This window comes from Equus quagga, unplaced genomic scaffold (assembly GCF_021613505.1).
Source record: "Equus quagga isolate Etosha38 unplaced genomic scaffold, UCLA_HA_Equagga_1.0 72115_RagTag, whole genome shotgun sequence".
Classification (NCBI taxonomy): domain Eukaryota; kingdom Metazoa; phylum Chordata; class Mammalia; order Perissodactyla; family Equidae; genus Equus; species Equus quagga.
Window position 1 is genome coordinate 66,912 of NW_025802337.1, and position 22,947 is coordinate 89,858.

Below are 22,947 nucleotides of genomic sequence, written 5' to 3' on the forward strand. Positions count from 1 at the left end.
GACGCAGAGCCTTATAAACAAATCCTTTTGATATCCAATTTCCTAGTCCCTTGGTCTACCTCAAGTAGAGAGTTTCCTATAAGACAGCAATTTCCCAGGTGCCTGCCTTTCTTCTCCACCTGAGAGCTTTCTCTAACACTGGTGATGCTTGCTCCTTTGCACATACACAGCCTAATCTGGAAGTGCAGGAGAGTTAACTCTTCTCCAGGTGCAACGTTCAACCAAAGGAAGATATGAGTTGTGGAAGAATGGCCCAGGGGCCCCATCCCTGCTAGGAAGATTTTGAAGTCTAGCCCATAATTTCAAATGGTTTCTCAGAGTGTCCTGGGTGGCACCAAGCCCAGTTGCCCACTTAATAATCAGTTAATTAAAATACCCTTTATGCCATTTTTCACTTAGTTAGCTTTTCCCCTTTCATTTATTTCTGAACTTGGGTTTTCTGGAATCTCTTCCAAAATAGACTGCCTGAACACAAGTCCTTGAACCAGAGTCAGCTTTGGGGGATCCCAAACTAAGAGATGAGATTAGGTAGATATTTCTCTACACATTTTATCCAACGGTGAGAATTATCTTTTCTGCAGAGGTGTACTCTGACATAGGTACTTGGCTCCATCAAGTGAATAAAGGACTACAGATAAAATTTCCAAAAATTCGCAAGGATCTCTAGTCATGGAGGCCATTTGTCTATACAGGGGCCTACCAGTATGAAGAATTCTTCCTCTACAAGTGGTGCTATGATTATGATGAAGGTAGTAAGCTAAAGAGTCCACACTATCATCTCTGCAAGCTGTGAATATGATTCGTTACATGGCAAAAGGAACCTTACAGATGGAATTAAGGTTTTGGATCTCAAAGGAAGGAGATTATCCTGGAATCTTAGGAAAAGCATCTTGGATTATCTGGGTGGACCTGATCTGATCACATGAGGTTTTTGTTTTTTTGTGTGTGTATATGTGTGTGTGTGTGAGGTAGATTAGCCCTGAGCTAACATCTGTTACTAATCTCCCTCTTTTTGCTTGAGGAAGAGTGTTGCTGAGCTACCATTTGTGCCAATCTTCCTCTATTTTATGTGGGACCCTCCACAGCATAGCTTGAGGAATGGTGCTAGGTCCGTGGCTGGGATCTGAACCTATTAAACCCAGGCTGCTGAAGCGGAGCGCAGGAACTTAACCACTATGCCACTAGGCTGGTGCCTAATCACATGAGTTTTTAAGAGTGGAAGCAGGCAAAAGTGTCAAAGAGATTCAGTGGAAGAACAGGAGAGAGTCAAAGATTGAGAGGGACTCAAGCTGCTATTGCTGCTTTGAAGATGGAGGAAGAGGGCCACAAGCCAAGGAAGGTGGCAGTCTCTGGAAGCTGAGAATAGCTCTGAGCTGACAGGCAGCAAGGAATGGCAACCTCAGTCTTACAGCTGCAAGAAAATCACTTCTGCCAACAATCTGAAGAAGCAAGTACACACATTCTTCCAAGAATCCCAGGGCCTCCAGAAAGGAACACAGCCTGCAGGAACCTTGATTTTAGCCCAGTGAGACCCATGTTGGACTTCTGACCTACAAAAATGTGAGATAATTAATTTATGTTGTTTTATGTCCTAAAATTTATGGTAATTTATTATAGAAGCAAAAGAAAGCTAGTACAATAAGGATTTTATGAAAATGCTTCCATGGACTAAACTGTGAAACTGTGGTAAATAGACTGTGGTGGCTTAAAATCTAGAAAACCCTCAGTTGAAGAGTGATTATTAACAAATTTACTTAAGAAATGTAACTTGACTACCACAATGCTAGGTAGAGGGGATACAGAGGTGAACAATAATAATGATGATAATGTAGAGTAGCCTTTCCCCAGTATCCATCAGTTGAAAGGAACATCCCTCAACATCAATGAGTGATCAGAGTGGAAATATGCCTTTCCTGGAGATGGATTCAGCAGTGTGATAAAAATACCACTAAAGTTCATTTAGCTTCCTTCTTCCCAAATTCCTATTCCACAGACAATCTTTAGGTGTTAAGTTAGGCTTCCTAGAGAGCTTCAAAGTAGGAGGATTGGTTCTGGTTCCATGATCACACATCACTTTGGCAGAGCGGGTACACATGTGCCGATTATTGGTGAAGAGTGGCCTCTAGTCCCTTCACATCCTGTATGATTCAGTCCCTGCAAATTCATTCTCCAGACTATGTCACCCTGCAGTCAATCCAATGAAGTGCTGTACCTATGGCTCTGACAATTGACCTTGAGGGAAACAAGTGAGGTGTGACCTCCATAGTCACCTATAGAGATCCTTACAGAGGATGTCCTGGAAAAGGTACCTCAAGGCTGCATATGGGATAATGGGGCTGGAAAAGAAGAACAGGTTAGCTGGAATGGATAGGACAGGAGCCCAACCTTTCCCAGCAGCACAAGTTTCTGTGTGAATTATATAAGTGCTTAACTTGGCCCCCTTCTTCAGTTGCCACATTCTCGAAAGGAGGCTACCTCATGGGGTAGTTGTGAGGAGTAAATGAGTGAAACTCACTTAAAGCATTTAGCACAGCACTCAGTACATTTAAATTTATCTGTAAATGTCAGTCATTATTATTCAAATCCCAGCTGTCACTCACTTGTTGAGTGACCTTTGGAAAGTTAATTCACTTTTCTACACACCCCCTGTTTCCTTATCTATAGAAAGGAGACAATAATGTGGTACCACATTCAACCTCATGTGAAATAATGGAATTAATATTAGTGAAGTGCTCCACACAGTGTTTGCATTTAGTCAGTATTTTATTGTTGTGATGTGTTGCTGTTAAGGAGAGGGCCCTCAGCTCTAGGCTGAGCAGGGGGAAGCAGGGATGTTACCTCAGCCTCAGGGTCCCTATTCCCATCAGCTGAGCCTGGGGTCAGTGGGGTCTCCAGGGAATAGTCAGACACTAGGGCAGTAACAAGGGAACTCTGCACTCACGTCAGCACTGGACATATGGTCAAGGCAGTGGGATGCCATGACATCAGTCTGAAAACTGGGCACACAGGCTCAGAGAAGGAGGTGTGCGGGAACGTGTAGATATGAGATCCATCCACGGCATTGTAGAATGAGACCTCACCAGTCTCATAGTCCAGGAAAACCCCCACTCTTTGAGGAGGGTTGGAAATTGTCAAGTCTGTCCTGGGGTCAGTGAGAGCCTGATAGTCTTCCCCATTAGACAGGCTAATAGTCCAGAATCCATTCTTTGGTGACATATTAACCCTAAATACTCTCTCCACGTTCTTCCTACATATCCCGACACACCACTCTTTCCTGTCCCCCACCTCCACCTCCCAGAAATGTCTCCCTGACATGAAGCTGTTTAAGCCAAGTACACAGTAATGCACCAAAAATCTCCTAGGATTGTGTGGCAGAAACCATGGTGCACTCATCCACTGCATGCTCCTCTGGTCCTCAGAAACACGGAGGTTGTGGTGTGCTGTGTCTGGGTCCAGAATCACATCCGCTGCAAAAAGTTTGGGGCAGGCCATGGGGTCAGCCATTTTTCCTAGACCTCAGAGCCTCAGCCTTTAAGGCCTAGGTCTGGCTGAGAAGGTCCAAATCCAGAGCTTTGTGTCCCCAGCCTGCCCTGAATGTGACCCTCTCAGTTATACCAAAAGAAATGCACAGGGGTCTTCTGTTCAGTGGAGAAGAGTTATCAGGGTCATGGTCTGTATAATCCAATATCTTGAGCTGGCTCCTGCCTTCCATCTTTTTCTTATTTTCCTCCCCAAAATGGCTCTGCCCACCTGTGGTTTATAGTCACATAGATTTGAGTTTCAATCCTTGCTCTACCCCTCCTGAACTGAATGACTTTTCCTTTTCTGCAGTCTCTTTTTCCATAGATCCAAGCTATATAATGTCTTTGAGCCTCAATTTCCTTATCTGAAAAATGGGGATAAAAATGCTAATCTTTAGGGTAGAAATAGACAACACATGTTTTATAAGTAGCCCAGGGCCAGACATGGAGGAAATGCCTGACGTTATAATAGCTCCATGTCTTTTCTGGGCTAGAGGCAATGTTGGAGGCTTTCTGTGCTCCCAGTTGCACTCTCCACCTTTCTGTACTCTCTTTTGGGCCCCAGGAATCTATCCTTTATGGACAGCATCACTGGCTCCCTTGTGTCTGGTTGCCTGCTGAGTTTGCCAACGAGAGTTATTAGTTGAAGATTAGAAGGAGAAAGAAAAGAGGGGCATAGTATTTATTTCCCCCACTTCCTCCTGTCAATGTCAGATGGTTATTCTCTCCCAAAGGCATGACTCTTCTCAGGCAACCCTCTCCTTGAGCTACAGTTTCCTATGAGCTCCAGTAACTGCTCACTTTCCCTATTCCTTTAAGCTTCTTGTTGGTGACCTCTCCCCACTATTGAGAGCCTTGGGGCACTTCACATTCCCTACCTTGCCTCCTGTCTTTGTAAGGAGTTCCTTTTCTAAACCTCCTTCAACCACCCAGTTTGAACATGCCAGCTCTTATGTGGCTTTTTGGCCAGTATATGTACATTACCTCATTTAGTCTTTGCCTCAAACCTCACATAATAGGGATTATGAAAATAATTTAAAAATGAGGAGAGTAAAATTCAGAAACATTAAGTAACTTGAGAACACACAGCAGCAGGAGGTGGCATAAGAATCTTGGGAAAAGCAAAGACCTTTGTGCACTGCCTTTCTCCTTGGTCATTCCACATCCTCACTCTCCCTGCAGGATTAGTTCACTCTGCCTCTCCTCTCACCTCTACCCTTTATGCCTCTTCCTTCTCATGAAGATCTATGGAACCCAGGAGAGCAATCCTCCCTGCTTCTCTGGGCTCTCAGCAGGAAGGCCCTGGAGATGGACACGCTTTTGAGACCAGAACTTAAAGTCATCCACCCAAAACTCTCCCAGTCATGGGGACTTTTCTTCCCAGAATCTCAAGAGTTGAAGAAGAAAAAGGGCATAAGGTCCCTCAGGTTGTTTTCTCAGGAAGCATACAGTGATTCACTCACCAGCTTGGTAGAGGGCCATCTTCCATTCTGAAAGGCAGGAGACACAGATAAAGAAAGGGTATTATTTCTGTGCTTGCCCCACCCATTCTCCTCACTAAGCCTTTTCTCTCTCCCTTTCTACAGTCTCCCAATGTCCAGCTTCTTTCATTTGCAGCTATGCCAGATCAGACATATAACATCTCAGAAATGGTGAACTTCCTTCTCTCCATCATGCTGGGGCTGCAGGCCACATGGCCAGGCTGTGTTAGGGTGTGGACATGTGTGTCAGCAGGATGAGGGATGTCAGAAAATGCCCAGATGCTGCACCTGGAAGGTCCTCTCTGAGGCTCCAGAAAAGCAGGGGTGGTGTCCCCCACAGAAAATGAGCCTTTGATCTAGATCTGATTATTCCTACTGGGAATGCCAATGGATTGCACGGCAGAGCAAAGGTTTAAATGCTTAGTACACATGTGCCAGAAAACTCAGAGGACATCAGAGGGTCACTCACCAGCATAGGCCTGAGCATTCCTTCTACCTGCAATGGAAGAAAGATAGAGATGTCACCTGAAAAGTGTCCTTTCTGAGTCATGGCCTTTCTCTTCTTTTGCACCCATCTAATCTTTCTTTTGGACACCTATCCCCACACTTCCTACCATCTCCCTCTGCCTGTTCCATTTTCTCCTCCCCTCTCCTCTTTAATATCAAGTCTGAAGACATCAACTACATGCTGATGATACCACAGGCACCATGGAAGTGCTTTCCTAGCTGAGACTTGGCGCATTTATTCTGTGTGTATCTATGCTCCCATTCCTGGGCGTAGGTGTCACTGTGTGTATACCTGTATGTGTGAGTGTACTAGAATCCCTGTGTCTCAAGCTGTATTATCTCCCGCCTACTTCTGAAAAGAATTGGGCAACTTAATGAGGAAATTTCAGGTGAGACTTTTTAAAAAGCAGTTCTAATAAATCTGTGACTACTGAGCCACTGTGACCACTTGTTTTTTTGAGACACTGTTCTCTCTTTCTTCTCTGATTTTCTCATTGTTATATTTATTTATTTTTCTTCTTCTTCTTCTCCCCAAGCCCCCACAGTACATAGTTGTATGGTCTAGTTGTGGGTGCCCCCGGTTGAGCTATGTGGGATGCTGCTTCAGCATGGCTTGATGAGTGGTGCCATGTCCACACCCAGGATCCAAAGCGGCAAAACTCTGGGCCGCCAAAGTGGAGCGCGACAACTTAACCACTGGGCCACAGGGTCAGCCTCATGATTTTCTCATTGTTTTAAATCTTACTTTCTTTGTTTTCTTCTATGCAGCCTACAGATTATGTAAAGCAACTAGTGAGGTTCCCAGCACAGGGGAGTCACTTGATCTAGCGAGTTCCACCCATCTCCTCTTCCTTTCCTTTCAAGTGCACCCCTGGATATTCCTTTGTGCTTTTCCGGCTGGAGAGTCTATGGGCCCCTCATGGAGAGATATTGAAGGATCTTTTCTACATTAAAAATCATGACTTTCCTTGCTTCCCCCACCATCAGCTACCCTTATTTCTTTCTCTTGGTAAAGGGATCCAGGATATTTCTCAGCCCTGGGCAGAGTTAGGAGTGAGGAAGTAGACTGGGAAATATCCCAGCAGAGAGTCTTAGATGCAAATTCAGAAAACATGTCAGAGCTACTCACGAGCCATGTACTGGATCTTTCTCCAGTCTGCAATGAAGAAAGGGGAAGAGTCATTAACACACTTAAACCAGTGATAGGGAGACATATATGGATCCCTGGGGGAGTCATAACTTACTGAGTTCATGCTGGAGGTCCTCTGGAAAATAAGCCAAAAAAACCCATTATTGATACGGAGATGGAATGGGAAGTACTTCTGGAAAATAAACCTTACAAATGACCTGGTGCAGGGGTGGATGTGCAGGATGGGGAGGGGTTGAGGCCTTTGGGGGCACCCTCCCATGAGCCAGGGCCTTAGATTCCCTCCCTGATGTGATACCTCTTGCCTTTCCTTCCAGATCCTTTTCCACTTGCAGTCTCTCTTTCTCCTTCTGCTGTCGCCAGAGGAAGTAACCCATCCCTGTAAGAATCAGCAGCAAGATGGACAGTGTCCCCACCAAGGCTGCGATCCAGGGCCAGGTCCTCCAGAAGGGGTCTGCAATGGAATGGAGCTTTAGCCTCACCCTTAGGGCAGGGATCACAGAGTTTGTTTCATGACATTAAATAATCCTTCTCATTCTAATGTATCATTGAACTTTGGGTAAGACTTCGGTACACTCTTACTGTAACATAATATCCTTACTTATCTTGAACTGTCTGCTTCTCACATCTGAATATGAGTTGCTTGAGCATCAGAATCATGTTTTTTCTAGTTTAATTTTTTAAAAGGTTACGTTTATGGGCTGGCCCATGGCCTAACGGTTAAGCTTGGCAAGCTTTGCATTGGTGGCCTAAATTTGGTTCCCAGGCACAGACCTACACCACTCATCAGCAGCCATGTTGTGGTGGTGAACCACATACAAAATAGAGGAAGATTAGGACAGCTGGCAGCTCAGAGTGAGTAGTCCTCAAGAAAAAAGAAGAAGATTGGCAACAGATGTTAGCTCACAGCAACTCTTCCTCAGCAAAAAAAAAAAAAAAAAAAAAGTTACGTTTACATGGTTCAAATATCAGAAAGACATAAAAAGTCACCCAAATCTCACATCCACTCAATCCTCCCTCCCCACCTTAATTAGCCTCTCATTAATCAGCTTAATATGGTGGTTAAGAATATAAACTTTGGAGCTGGAGGGCCTGTGTTCAAATTCAGTCTCCTCCTTTTGGCTAGCAATGAGATATAGGACTAATTACTTAACTGCTCTGTCCTGAAGTCCTAATTTATAATGTAGGTAATAACTACCTCACTCATAACGTTAAAGGATTCAATTAATACTCATAAAGAGTCTGACACATAGTGAGTGCTAAGCAAGTGTGTTTTAAATTTTAAAAATATAAAGATATTCTTATTTTTTTCCTGTTTACACCAAACATAGCGTTCTATAAAAACTGCTCAGCATCTGGCTTTTTCTGTTCATCTTGGAGATTCTGCCATATTAGTACAGAGAGAATTTGTGCGTTTTCTTTCCCAGCTGTGCAATATTCCATTGCATAAAAGTTCCCTATCGAGGGACATTTCCATAGTTTCTAGCTTTTTTGCTACTATAATTAATGCTATAAGAAATTACATTTTACAGGGGTCATTCCATAGAAATGCAAGTGTATCTGTCAGATAAATTCCCAGAACTGGGATTTTGGATCAATAAATAAGTAGTTTGGAGAATACTACTATATTGCCCTCAATAGAAGTTATGGCAATTCACACTAAAAATATACCAAAGTATACCAACAAAAGTCTAAAAGTGACTGTCTCCCCACATCCTGCCAGCAGAACCGGTGATGTACCACTTCAGTTTTGTTTTGTGTTGTTTTACTGCCAATTGTACAAGTGGAATACATTTAATGCACATTCATCTCTTGGGTGAGATTGGACCGTTTCATGTCTTATTTCCTTTTTGTGAACTTACAATTCATGTCATTTGCTAACTTTTCCATTGAATTGTTTTACATCATATGGAGATTAACTCTTTCTCTAAGATATGAGTCACACTTATTTTTTTCCTATTTTTTCATTTGCCTTTGCTTAAGAGTCTAATCTTTACCATCTTCCCCCAATTCCCAATACCTGTCACAGTTTCGGGCACACAAGAAATACTCAGTAAGTATTTGTGACATAAATAGCTTTATGGGGAAAGAAAACATCCCTGGAGTGAGAAGAAGTTTCTAGATCCCTGCTCTGTGCCTTATATTCACTACAGAGACCCAAGTCAGCAGCAGAGAATTTTATACATCCTCCTTCTTTCAATAGCCACAGCCCAGCACAGTATACCTGAGTCTAAGCAGGGTACTGACCTGCAGTGGAAATCCTGGCTGTCTTTTCCTTGCTGAGGAGGGGCTTTCTGATGATACAAGATTCCCCTTCCCTAGAGCTGCCTTTCACTATGACAGATGCTACGACTGCATACAGACCAGCTCTCTCTGCAACCAAAGGTGCTGCTACAGCTGGCATATCCTCTCCCTTGGCATCTCTCCACTGTATTTGGGCCTGGGGATACCACCCAGTGGACACACAATCCGGATGGGTCTTTCCAGCCTCATAACTCTTCATTTCAATGTGAAAATCAGAACCCAGTGCTGTGGAACAAAAATGTACCTGAATTCTATGGAGCCTCCCGTAGTGATGAAAGTCTCAAAAGGAATCGGATGGCGTACTCACATTAGATAATTCAAGGGCTGTTTCATTAAGAAGCTGTTTACAGAAGCCTGGTCATGGTGAGGGGAAACTACATGGAACAGAGCAATACCCCAGGGAGAGGAACAGTGGAGCTGTTACCACCCACCCCTAAACCCAAAGAGAGGCTTAGTAGAAGCCCTTTTGAAGACCTAAGAGAGTCATGTAGAAAGGGTTTTCTTAAGAGGAGCTGTGATTTTCTGGAAAGGAATGCAGCCAGCTTGAGGTCATCCTATATGGAGAAAGCCAAGAGGAAAAGTGCCTATATGCCCTCTGCTCTCTCTTCCATCTTCTGTTTCAGCTCCCCATTGACCAAACCCAGTCAGAAGCCACAGGGCAAGAGAGTGCCCTGAGAAAGAGACTTACAACCCTTGACATCTGGACATCAGCCTAGTCTCACCTTCTCCTGTTGTACATAAACAATTTCATAGAACATCAACATCAGACAAGGGCACTTTGCCACTAATATGGGTCAAGACAAAAACAAGAGGACTCAACAATCATGTTTGAATATAGAGCAAAATACAAACACTGTCCAAACCACAATCATGACCAAACATTTCCCTAACCTGGCTATGAGTGACTCCTGCTCCTTTCCCTATTACAGCTTTAACCTCATTCTAATCTTCCCTCTAGGTAATACATATTGAGACATCCAACTACAGAATCACGCCCCTTACCTTCCTGACAGAATCCAGTCCAAAGTCTCACTTCCATAAAACCTCCCTCAACTCTTCTAACACAAACCCAAAGTCTATACCAAGTCTTCTCTAATACGCTCTTACTGAGACACCCCACGTTCCCACATGGCATGTTTTCTCTCTCCCTGCTACAAGTAATACACACAACTTGGCCAACTCCAGGTGTGTTCCTGGGGGCCTTTGGTTGGAGAACTTTGGCATCACAGATGCTGTCCTACACATCAGCCTACCAGGGTCCACGGCAGCATGCACCTGGTGGGGCCACTGAAGTGATCTGGAACACAACTGAACCAAACAACTGTTTGCTATCACTGAGGAGATATGTTCTTATCCTTCTTATCCCCAACCTTCCACTTGTCTGCTTAGAACTTGGTGGCCAGGTTGAGAGAGTTCTTTACTTGATATTATAGAGTACAGGAGGGATTCCTCCTGGAGGAAAACCTGTGTTTTCCCAAGGGCCTCAGAGAAACAAAGTGGGAAAGCAGTGGAGGCAGATACTAATGACCAGCCAGGTTGCTCTGAGGTGGAATTGGGGCATGAACTCTGACTCTGTCCCACAATCCCATGGAGGAACAAGCTCAGAACAAAACTTGGAGGCTCACCTGCAACCTTCAGCACTACCATGGCGTTTTCATAGATGTTTTCACCTTGGAAATAACACCAGTAGCTTCCACTGTCAGAGGCTCTGACGTCATAAATTCGGAGAGTAGCCTTCCCTTCAGTGATGCCATCGCTTAAAATTGAAGTTCTCCCTCGATACTCTGCCATCTGTTGTTCATCTACTTCCTTCCCACTTACATACTCATATACTACTTCACTAAGCCTGGATCTCACCCATATCAGCTCCATGGTCTCCACGCTCATCTTTGGGGACAGATGACAGGGCAGATCAGCATATTCTCCCACGAGAGCCAGGATGGGTCCGGATGGTCCAATCACAGCAAACTGAGCTGGACAGTGAAAGGAGAAGCTCCATCAGAGGGAGTTGGGCCATGAGGGTAAGGGGAGGGCAGGGAAGGTGAGATATGAAAAGCCTAGAGAAGAACATGATGCCAGAAGAAGTACAATTTGTCTTAATGACATGTGCACCTTCAGTTTGGGATGGGACTTGCAAGTATGAGAAGTTGTCAGAGGTTCTGACTAGACACTAACAGGTAATTGTCTGCTTCAGATACATAAAGGAAGAATGTTCCCAACCTGAGCAAGGGGTAAGCAGCTGGATCAGGATGAGGCAGACCGGGAGGTCTAGCAGAGGGAAGACTTGGGAACTTGCCATTTTCTCCTGGGCTGCAGAGAGATAATGGAAAGAGTCAGGCAGAAACTGAGACCTAGACCTGGAAGAACATGGCGAACCACATCAAACCTCCACCTCCCCAGGGCCGACTCAGCATGAAACACACAGTCACTAATGTAGTGACTCATGATCCTCTTCTGCCAAAATGTCTGCTTGGGAGTCTCTTAACTTTGAGTTCTACATGGAAAATCACTTATAAGAATATGTAATGTTACATGTATATTTATCATGTAAATATTATGTACGCAGTATTAAATGTACATATATTAACCTTAACCCATCAGGAAATCCTTGACTCTACTGTCCAAATACATTCAGAATCCTTCCCCTCTTGAACACTTCCTCTGCTACAGCTTGATCCAAGCCTCCACCGTTTCACTCTGATTAATGCAGGACCCTCCTCTCTGGGTCCTCTGATTCCACTTGTGTCCCCTACTGTCTATGCTCAACACAACAGCTAGAACATTATTGTGTAACATCCTGTCACTCATCTGCTCAGCATCTTCCATTGGCTCCCATTTCATTCAGAGTAGATGCTGAAGTCTTCACAATGGCCAACAAAGTGCTCTAGGACCTGCACCTCTCACTTCATGTGCCCTACTCTCCTTGTTTGCTCCAGCCACACTGCCCTTCTTGCTACTCCTTGAACAGGCCATGACAGCAGACACCAGCACTAACTCTTCTTACTACCTGGAACCCTCTTGCTACATTTATCTGCAAGGCTCACTCCCTCGCCTTCTTCAAGTCTTTCCTCTAAAATCAGTTCCTCCATGAGACTTTCTCTGACCATAGCATTACGGCAAACTGCTCTTATTCCCCTGAGCCTGCTCTCTTTACCCTATTGATTTTCACCATCTAACATATCCTATGTTTGCTGTCTGTTTCCACGTGCTGGAATTGAACTCCACAAAGTAAGGATATTGGTCTATTTTGTTTCCTAATGTGTGTCAAGCCTGGAGAACAGTGCATAGTTCACATGGAACCTTCAGTAAATATCTATTGAATGAGTGAATGGATGAGAGGTAACACATTAACCCATAAATACTCGCTAGCATTTTACACTGCTTTAGGTGATTTTATTAAGTGGTTGTCATCCAACAGGAAGGGAGGTAGAGAGTTATGAAGACAAGCTATGCCTCCATAATGACCTATTCTTTTTTACTGGCTTAGGGAGCAGAGCATGGCCTCCTGTGCTCCCACTGAGATTTGCTTATACTAATGTATTTATTCCTATTTTTCAATAAAGTGGTTGAAGGAGCAAGCATGTCCTGAAAATGCATGTAAGAGTTTTATAGCTCAGTGTACCTCAGTTCTCTCTTTTCACAACTGTTCTTTGGAGGAGAAATATTCCTGGCAAGGAAACTATTCATGTCCACTGTTCCTATTTCTTGAGTGTTCACCAATGCTGCTTGGCAAATGGCCCCTGGGGTCACCATCAATGGATAAGTTCTTGGTCTTAATCTTTCCACTGTAGGAGAAGTGCCTCTTAGAGGCAGAGATGTAAGAGCTGGCACTTGCAAAGCAGGGGCAAATATGTCAAGCTAGGATCACACAGCAGCCCAACAAAACTCATACCTGTATGAAGTGCTGAGGTTCTCCCAGGTCAGAACCAGGGGCCCCGCCACTCCCCACTCCCAGGTGAGTGCTCTCAACTGTATCTTGGCTCAGAAAAGCACCTCTGCCATCTTTTATGCATGGTGTGTGGCATCACTGTGAACCATTGTGATAAGGGAAATGTGGGGCCCTTGCCAGCTGACAAGGTTTGATTCTAGCTGGACTTCTATCTTGGCTTCCATCCTAACCACCCCAGAGCTGGCTGCATCGCTAGATAGTGGAGAGCATGAGAACATGCCTAGGTGGATTACTCAGAGACAGGACTGAGATCTCTGGTCTTAGACCCCTCGCTTCTCCCTTGGTCTTCTTCCATCATGTATTCTCTCTCTGCATGAAGATGTCAGGTAGAATGAGGTGCTAACAGATGACTTGAGGGTGTGACCATCTGGGGAGCTACACTGTGGACTCCTCTAAGCCCCAAAGCATGGCCATAACTAAGTTCCAGTCATGTACCCACCAGTCTCTGGTTAAGATCCAGGCAGACTCCCTGGTGGAGGTGCTAGAGTAGTCAGAGCCTGAACCTACCACTGCTTAATCACAAGGTTAGAGAATGGGAGAGCTAGGGATGAGCCAAGTCTCATCCATGTTTTCATTCATTCATTCAACAAATATTTACTGAGCACACATTATATTCCAGGCCCACAATGTGTTAGGTGTGGGAGCAAAAACGGGATGGAAACTAGGTAATAGCTTCATGATTCACAAGCTGTCTGATCTCAGCCATGTGTTAAAACCTACTTGAACTTTAGTCACTAATAAAACAGTGTGAAACATGAACTTTAGAATGTGCACAATTTACACAGCAATGCCACTTCCAGGTATCTGGTCCAGCAAAGCACTTGCATGGGTCCAAAGGGAAGCGTGTGTAAGCATGACCCTGCACCATTATTTTAAAAGTAAAAAAGGGATCAATAACCTAACCAATCACCCATAGAAGACTCATTAGTTACATAATGGCTCATCCCTGTGAAGAAATTTAATGTGGCAGTTAAGACTAAATTGTAGTCACCAACCCAGATAATCAAGACGTATTAAGTGAACAAAATGCAAATTGCAGAAGAATATGAATGGTTCTATTAAAAAACAAAAACAAAGCTATAAATTGGTATATACATGTTTATGAAATCATCTTATAAAAGGTCTAAAAGATGCATGCTACACTGAGATTGGGGATTGAGTGAAGGATACTTTTGTCCTATGTTCCCTATACTTTGAAAATTTTTTGAATGTCTTTAATTTGAAATATTTTCATTTAAACTTAACAATTAATAACTTACGAGTAATTATAGTGACTGCAATATATTAGTTGTTCAGAAAATACCAACTCCTCTAAAAGAAACCAGCATGAGGCCCCCAGTCATAGTACCTGCAAGTCCAGGAACTGCTGGGGGGACAAGGGAGCAGAAGTCTATGCAGCTGGCACTCTTTCCGACCCTTGTCTGAAACCTGGACACACCCTCAGACAGAATACTGCCTTTCAGGACATCCTCTCCTCTTCAAACTGTTCTTGATGGTGTTAGAGAGAGGACAATATTATTATTATTATAGTAGGCAACAACTTGTCTATTATCCTCAGAATAGAGAACATGTTTTCACTTATTTTAGGGTATTTATTGTTTTTTGTTCCTGACTATAGACAATTTTAAAATGGAGAAAAATGTAATAGATTAAAATTTAAATAATCCCTGATTGTAATCATATACTTTGCTTAATGGGAATGTAAATATTTCTGGAAGTATTTTGGCCATTTGTATGTACCAAATGCCTTGGAAAAGTTTCATCCTTGCACCGAGACATTGGGCCTTTAGAAAATACTCTTAAGGAAAAATAATCAGTTATTAATGCAAATATTTCTGTTCAAGGCTGTTCATCACAGTAAAATCTATAACAACAAAATGTAGATACAATTTAAACAAGCGAATTGGATCCAATTTTGTTACAATGATAAATAAAACTGTTTATTAAAAACACAACACCTAAATGACTGTATGTAAATCCCTTTAGGAGTGCACAATGTGTTGTTTATCCATCCTCCAATTGTTGTATATGTTTATATATGTTGCATATGGGGGTTGGTTTGGATTTTTCTATATTACAAATAATTCTGTAATGCACATCTTTACATATAAATCTTTAAGGCACATCTCACTTTAGAATCTTGTAGAATACATTCCCAGAGATGACCAGGAGAGATTATAAGTGTCCTTTGCTCCTCTCTGACCACAGTAAATTCCTAAGAACATGCAGTTGGCAAGTTTCTTCCTTCAGGTTGTCTCTTTCCCACCAAATTTCCCAGTGCAGGTCCTTACCTTTTGCACTGCCTCCCATGCCCACTCCCATCCCCTCACCACACACACAAGCACCAAATCCCTTTCTCTGGGTGAAGTCTTCCCTGTACCCACTCTCAGCTGTTTAGCCTCTCTTCTTCCAGGGCCTGTGGCCCTGGCTTTTACCAATTTCCCTTACTTACCCCTTGGCACTCCCATCTGAAAGTCACAGCCCAGGAATGAAGGGAATCAACAGTTCTCAATTACAGTTAACAGTCTGCTCTGGGAGAAAGAGAAAAGAAAGAAAGTTTGCTCACTGTGAGAAACAGTAACAGAGACTCTCTTTGGAAGAATTAGTTTTTTGATTGGCTCAATGGCCAAAGATGGGTGTTTCTTATCAGTCGCTGAACAGAAAGCAGTGGGGAAGTTAGAACAAAACTGAAACTGTAGCGGATTGTACAAAATGAAGTAAAATTATAGGCCTAATTGCTGCACTGTTTGTGTCTCTCTGTGTTTAACTATTTGAATCATTCATGGGTATATTTGTGTATAATCAGCATTTCATTATATACTCCTGTTTTATGTCTTTTATATCATAAGAGATTTATCAGCAGAAACTGGCAGATTTTAATGTATGAAAAGAGGAAGATGTGCATTAATTAAAATGTTGCTGTGGCCATTTACTGACATCTGTGTGCATGTAGGTGGGCACATGGAGGTGGAGATCTTTTACAACAGAGCCAAATGGAAGGAAGAACAGAAAGAATACGAGATCCACTCCACCTTTTCAGCACCTTTGGTACTCAAGCCTCAGATCCATGATCAAATCACATCATTTTCAGGTTTCCAGAGGGAGTGCTGTCAGTGACTGATGGGCATGTCTTAGATTCTTCAGAACATTCTTATTTGGAGTGTCAATGAACAGCTTCCTTCACCCTCTGCACCTTATTTGTGCTATATTTGTATTTTCACATGTATTTGCTTCTACTCTGCCTGCAGGAGTCTGTATTCTCTGAGGTTAGACTCTGGATAGGCTGTGAATGCTGTTTCTCTAAGGTGTCTTTGGGACAAACTGGTTCTACCTGTGGCCTAGGGCCTCCCAAGAAATGTTATTTGAGTCTCAAATCAGTGGTTAAAGCTCCTAGGGCTTTGACGTGACCTTGGCTGATGGAAATTGATTATATTCCAACTGTTTGAATTTAGGCTCTGTGCATGGCTGGTTGCTTGTGCAATATCTACTCCCTACTTCTTAGTAATCAAAACCAATTTGGGGGATCTTGTCGTGTGTCCATCCACCGCGTAGACAGGAGAGTCCAAGGGACAAAGTTTGAGCCAATGATTTGTAGGTGGAATTTGTTGGGTTGTGTTTCTCAAGAGAGGACCATTCTCTTCTGACTTCCTGCTTCCTTTCACCTAGAACATGGTCCTTGGAGCTGGAGCACGGGGGTCATCTTGTGACCCTGAGGCAACCTTGACAGTGGAAGCCACATGCTGAAATGGCAGAGCATAAACACAGGAGGAGGCTGGGGCATGGATGAATATCTGAGCTGCCAGTCCAGCCCTGGACTACCACCCTTTGAATTCATTTTATGTGAAAGGAAAAAAAGAAAAACTCTTGTTTTATTGAAGCCAGTGGTACTTCTGGTGTCTGTTACATTACAAAGGGGTAAGAAAGTGAAAATTAGCTCAGAATGTAAAAATCTGCCGTGACAGTCTTCAGGCTTGGATACCATGCATATTTGATGAAACTAGCAGCATAGTTAACATGAATAATATTTCTCCCGAGGTCACGCTGCAGCTGCAAAGTTGAAAACCAACCCCCTCTCTACTTTCTTACTCACTGATAAACTTCCTTTTAAAAATGTACGGTCTACATTTGTTCTTTTGAACTTGGCAGTCCAGTTTTCCCAACACCATTTATTGAAGGGACTTTCCTTTCTCCGTTGTATGTTCTTGGCTCCTTTTAGAGGATTAGCTGTCCATCATCTTACACCAGACACAAGATTTAATTAAAAATGGATTAAAGACTTGAATGTAAGACCTGAAACCATAAAAATCCTAGAAGAAAATCTATGCTGTATTCCCCTTGTCATTGGTGTTAGAGTGTCTTTTTGAACATCATGTCTACACAGCCAAGAGAAACAAAAGAAAAAGTAAACAAGTGGGACTACATCAGACTAAAACGCTTCTGTAGGGCAGAGAAAACCAACAAGAAAGCGAAAAGACAACCCAGAAATTTGGAGAAAATATTTGCAAATCATATATCTGTCAAGGAGCTGATTTCCAAAATATATACAGAACTCATACAGTTCAACAACAACAAAAAATGAACAACTGATGAAAATGGGCCAAGGATATGAACAGACATTTTTCCAAAGAAGATATACAGATGCCCAATAAACACATTAAAAGATGTTCAACACTACTAATCATCAGGGAATGCAAATCAAACTACACTGAGATACCATAACCTTACACTTGTTAAAATGGCTATACTCACTAAGACTAAAAATAATAAATGTTGGAGAAGGTGTGGAGAGAAGGGAACCCTCATACATTGCTGGTGGGAATGCAAATTGGTGCAGCCACTATGGAAAACAGTATGGAGATTCCTCAAAAAAATAAAAGTAGAACTACCATATGACCCAGCTATGCCACTACCGGATATCTACCCAAACAACTTGAAATCAGCAATCCAAAGTAACATATGTACCCCTATGTTCATCACTGCACTATTCACAATAGCCAAGACATGGAAACTATCCAAGTGCCCATCGACTGATGATTGGATAAAGAAGATGTGGTGCATATATATATACACAAGGAACACTACTCAGCCAGAAAAAAAGACAAATTCATCCCATTTGCAACAGCATGGAAAGACCTGGAGGGAATTATGCTTACCAAAACAAGCTAGACTGAGAAAGACAAACACCAGATGATTTCACTCATATGTGGAATAAGAATAAGCACATGAACAAACAAAACAGTTTGGTGGTTACCAGGGGAAGGGGGGTGGAAGGTGGGCACAGGGGGTGAAGGGGAGCACTTACATGGTGAAGGACAGGTAATAATGTACAACTGAAATTTCACAACAATTTAAACTATTATGAACTCAAATTAAAAAAAAGGTTTAAAAAGACAATTTACAAGATTTTACTTAGTCCTCCTTTCTAGCGTTTGCCATGGGGGAACCAATTATGAAGTTGTCCCTCTGCTCTGAGGAGAGAGGTGCTTAGCTGGACAGAGTTACCAGATCACCTCTAAGATGCACATAACCCACTTGAGAATGAATGTCAATTAAATGGTGGCTTTCTAGTTGTATCCTTAGGTCTATGGTGTTGAAAATGTTCATAAATAGAAAAATCCAAGAGAGAAAGTGGGTGGGGAGGGCTTAAAGAAGGAGAAAGATTAAAAGAAAACAGTCTAAACTGCTGGAAAGACAAAGGTGCAGGTGTTGAACTGGGATGGGACAGCACTTGATTGTGATGCTGCCTGGATCTTCCCTGGGTCTCCAGCCATGGCCTGCACAGCCAGGCCATTAGTTGGAGCTAGAAGATGGAGAAAGAACACTAGGAATTTTTTTAAAGTGTCCTCAGCCTGAGACCATAGGAATGAGATGGCCACTCACCAGCACAGGACAGGGCTTTTCTCCACTTTGCAACAGAATAAAGAGAGGTAAGCACTCCCTTCTAGAGTCAGACATTTCTTGGCCTTTTGTGTGTCCTGGCTGCCTTCCCTTCCCCTCTTTGGTGCCCTCTTCCCTCATATCCACCACTTTTCTGGCTACCTCTCCTCATGTTCTTCACAAGGATGTCTCCTGGGAGAGGGAGTGAGATGAAATGGACTCTTCTATTTAACCTTCCTGGTTTCTGACCATGGGTTTGAACTTTATCTGGAGCTCTTTACTCATCTCTTTTAGTTTCCTAAATTAGATGGCTTTGTTCCTCAATATCTGAAAGGCATTAGCATGTGCGAACTCATGTGAAGGCTGCCATTACATGGGACACAGCCCTGGACACAGGACAGAACTATGCTGGATTCACCCTTCTCTTCACAGTGATCATGGTCCACTCATTTCTCTGGTCAGGAACTTGATCCCATCTTCTCTTTCGTCTTTTCCACGATCTAGTGCAGTGTCCTGCCTGCAGTAAGTGTGACCAACTGCCTGGAAATCTGTCACTTTTATTTATGTAGGAAGGAAGCATCTATTTCTCATGGTTAATATGTCACCTCTTGCTGCCATTAGTAACTCCCAGGAACACGCATTTTTTTGTAGCTTTATTTGGGGAATTGTTCTTGTGTTTTAGGAACTATGGTTTAACAGCTACTAGCTCGTATTTTTTTTCCTCTATCTCCATATGTTGTTATCCACGACTCATTAGCCATGAAATCCATTACCCACATGGAGTTACAAATGTTTTTCCTGTGATGAGAACTTTTAAAATCTACTCTCTTAGCAACTTTACAGTATACAATGCAGTATTATTAACTACAGTCACCATGCTGTATATTACAGCCCCATGACTTATTTATTTAGTAACTGGAAGTTTGTACCCTTTGACTCCCTTCACCCATTTCACACACACCTACCCCCAACCCCTGACTCTGGCAACCAACAATCGGTACTCTGTATCCATGAGATCAGGTTCTTGGATTTTTTTAGATTCCACATATAGGTGAGGTCATATAGTATTTTTCTTCCTCTGTCAGACTTATTTCATTTAGTTTGATGAGGTCCATTTATGTTGTTGCAAATAAAATTTTCTTCTTTCTTATGACTAAATAATATTTTCTTTACCACCTTTTCTTTATCCATTCTTCCACTGTTGGATGCTTTGTTTGTTTCCAGATCTTGTCTATTGTAAATAATGTTGCAATGAACAATGGTCACAAATAGCTTTTCAAGTTAGTACTATTGTTTTCTTCAGATAATACCTAGAAGTGGATTGCTGACTCATATAGTAGTTCTATTTTTAATTTTTTGAGAAACCTCCATACTGTTTTCCATAGTGGTTGCACCAATTTACAATCCCACCAACAGTGCATGAGGGTTCCATTTTCTGCACATCCTCACCAACATTAGTAATTTTCTGTCTCTAGATGATAGCCATTCTAATATGTGTAAGGCAATATCTGTTTGTGGTTAGGATTTGCATTTGCCTGATCATTAGTTATGTTGAGCACCTTTTCATGTTCCTGTTGCCCATGTGTATGTCTTCTTTGGAAAAAAGTCTATTTGGTTCCTCTGCCCATTTTTAAGTTGGATTGTTTGTTTGCTTTACCACTGAGTTGTATGAGTTCTTTATATATTTCGGATAGTAACCCCTTGTCAAATATATGATTTACGAACATTTTCTCCAACTCAGTAGATTGGCTTTTCATTTTGTGGGTGGTTTCTTCTGCTGTGCAGTTTTTAATTTGATTTAGTCCCACTCGATTATTTTCGCTTTTGTTGCCTTTACTTTTGGTGTCAAGCATGGTGACACCTGCTTTCCTTTTTTCACCATTAGCTTGGAGTATCATCTTCCATGCTTTCACACTGAGTCTGTGTTTGTCTTTGGGGCTAAGATGTGTTTCCTGGAGGCAGCGTATTGTTGGGTCTTCCTTTTTAATCCATCCTACCACTCTGTGTCTTTTCATTGAAGAATTCAATACATTTATATTTAGAGTGATTATTGATATCTGAGGGCCTAATTCTCCCATTTTATTGCACATTTTCCAGTTCTCCTGCGTTTCCTTTGTTTCTCGTCCCATATATTTCAGACTACAAAATCAGTTAAATAGTGTTCTATGCTGGTTTTCTTACTTTTCTCCTTATTTATAATTTGTATCTCTGTTCTAATCATTTGTTTAGTGGTTACCATGTGGTTTGCATGAAAAAATCTCATAGATGAGATAGTCCATTTTCTGATAGCCTCTTATTTCCTCAGAGTCAACTGGTTCCATCCCTTTCCTCTTCTGCTTCTAAGTTGTTATTGTCACAACTTATTTCACCTTGTGTTGTGAGTTTAGTGCTAAAATGACAAGATTGTATTTGTTCTTGGTGTTTTCCTTCCATTTATCTTTAATCTTATAATTAACCATTTGCTAACCTGTTCTGATAGAGCGCTGCAATCTTCTAATTTTGTCTATCTACTTATCTCCTTTCTCCGGGTTTTGTAACTCCTTTCCTTTTTTTTTTTTTTTTTTTTTTTTTGCCAGCTATGGGGGCTTTCCTGAGGATTTCTTTGGGGGGTGGTCTTGTGGTAATGAACTCCCTTAACTTTTCTTTATTTTGGAAAGTTTTTTATTTCTCCATCACATTTGAAAGATGTTTTCCCCGGATGGAGTATTCTTGGTTGAAAGTGTTTTTCTTTCAGAATTTTGAATATATCATTCCATTCTCTCCTAGCCTGTAAGGTTTCTGCTGAGAAATCCCCTGACAGCCTGATAGGGGTTCCTTTGTGGATAATTTTCTTCTGCCTTGCTGCCCTTAATATTTTTTCTTTGTCATTGACTTTTGTCAGCTTTACTACTGTAGGCCTTGGGGTTTGTATTTTTACATTAATAAAGTCTGGAGATCTATTGGCTTCTGTAACATGGATTTCCAGCTCTCTCCCCAGTTTTGGGGAGTTCTTGGTTATTATTTCTTTGAACAAGCTTTCTGCTCCATTCTCTTTCTCTTTTCCTGCTGGGATATCTGTAATCCTTATGTTGCATTTCCTAATTAAGTTGGATATTTTTTGGAGAGTTTCTTCATTTCTTTTTAGTCTTAGTTCTTTCTCCTCTTCTATGTGAAGCATTTCTATATTTCTGTCCTCCAGACTGCTGATGTTGTCCTCCATATTATCAGCACTACTGTTTAGGAAGTCCAGATTTTTCTTTATCTCATCCATTGTGTTTTTCATCACCAACATTTCTGATTGGTTCTTCTTTATAGTTTGAAGCTCTTTTGTGACTCAGCTCCTGAACTTGTTGAGTTGTCTATCTGTATTATATTTTAACTCATTGCATTTTTTAATGAAAACTGTTTTGAATTCTTTGTCATTTAGGTTATATATTTCTGTCTCTTCAGGATTGATTTCTGGGTACTTGCCATTTTCCTTCTGTTCTGGATATTTAATATACTTTTTCATACTGCTTGATGGCATGGATTTGTGCCTCTGCATATAGATAGAATTTGGTCATAGCTTCCACTTACTGCCACTGGGGAGAAGGGCCAGGAGCTGTGTAATCTATTCCCACTAGGATCCCCTTCAGTTGTTGCTGTCCGAGCCTAGGCCACTCCTTGGGATCACAGTGAACCTGTGGCATCTCCCACCAACTGTGGGAATAATCACATGGGGGCTTTCAGTTGCTGCCACCTGCCTCACAGACCCATCTAGAAAATTCACACCCCTCTCAGGCACTGCAGTTGTGTTATGGGATTCTGAGGCAACCAGAAGCTTGTTCACCAGACTCACATCACTGCTGCCAACTGATCCTAGGTCATACCAGGTATTATTCTTGATGAGTGGGAACTCCCCACTGGGTCTGGGCCAGTCCCTCTCCCTGGGGTTGTTGTGGGATTGTGGACTCTCCCATTGGTCAAGAGAGTGATCACACAGCGGCTCAGGCATGCAGCTGCCTGCTTTCACAGTCCTGCCAGTTGTACTTCCCCTTTGGGGCTGCTATGATAATGTGGACGTTTGCAGTAGCTGAGGGCACTTTCCCCCATGCTGCAGATATGCTGCCATTTGTTCCTAGGTTGCGCCAGTGTTTGTACTTGGTGGGAGGGGCCTCCTCACTGGGACAGAGTCTGATTCAC

General features: G+C 42.4%; 1 pseudogene; it reads right to left on the reverse strand.

The window, feature by feature from the left end:
• Nucleotides 1-2,763: 2,763 nt before the first annotated feature.
• On the reverse strand, nucleotides 2,764-11,259 carry LOC124234160 (butyrophilin subfamily 3 member A3-like; annotated as a pseudogene).
• Nucleotides 11,260-22,947: the final 11,688 nt, after the last annotated feature.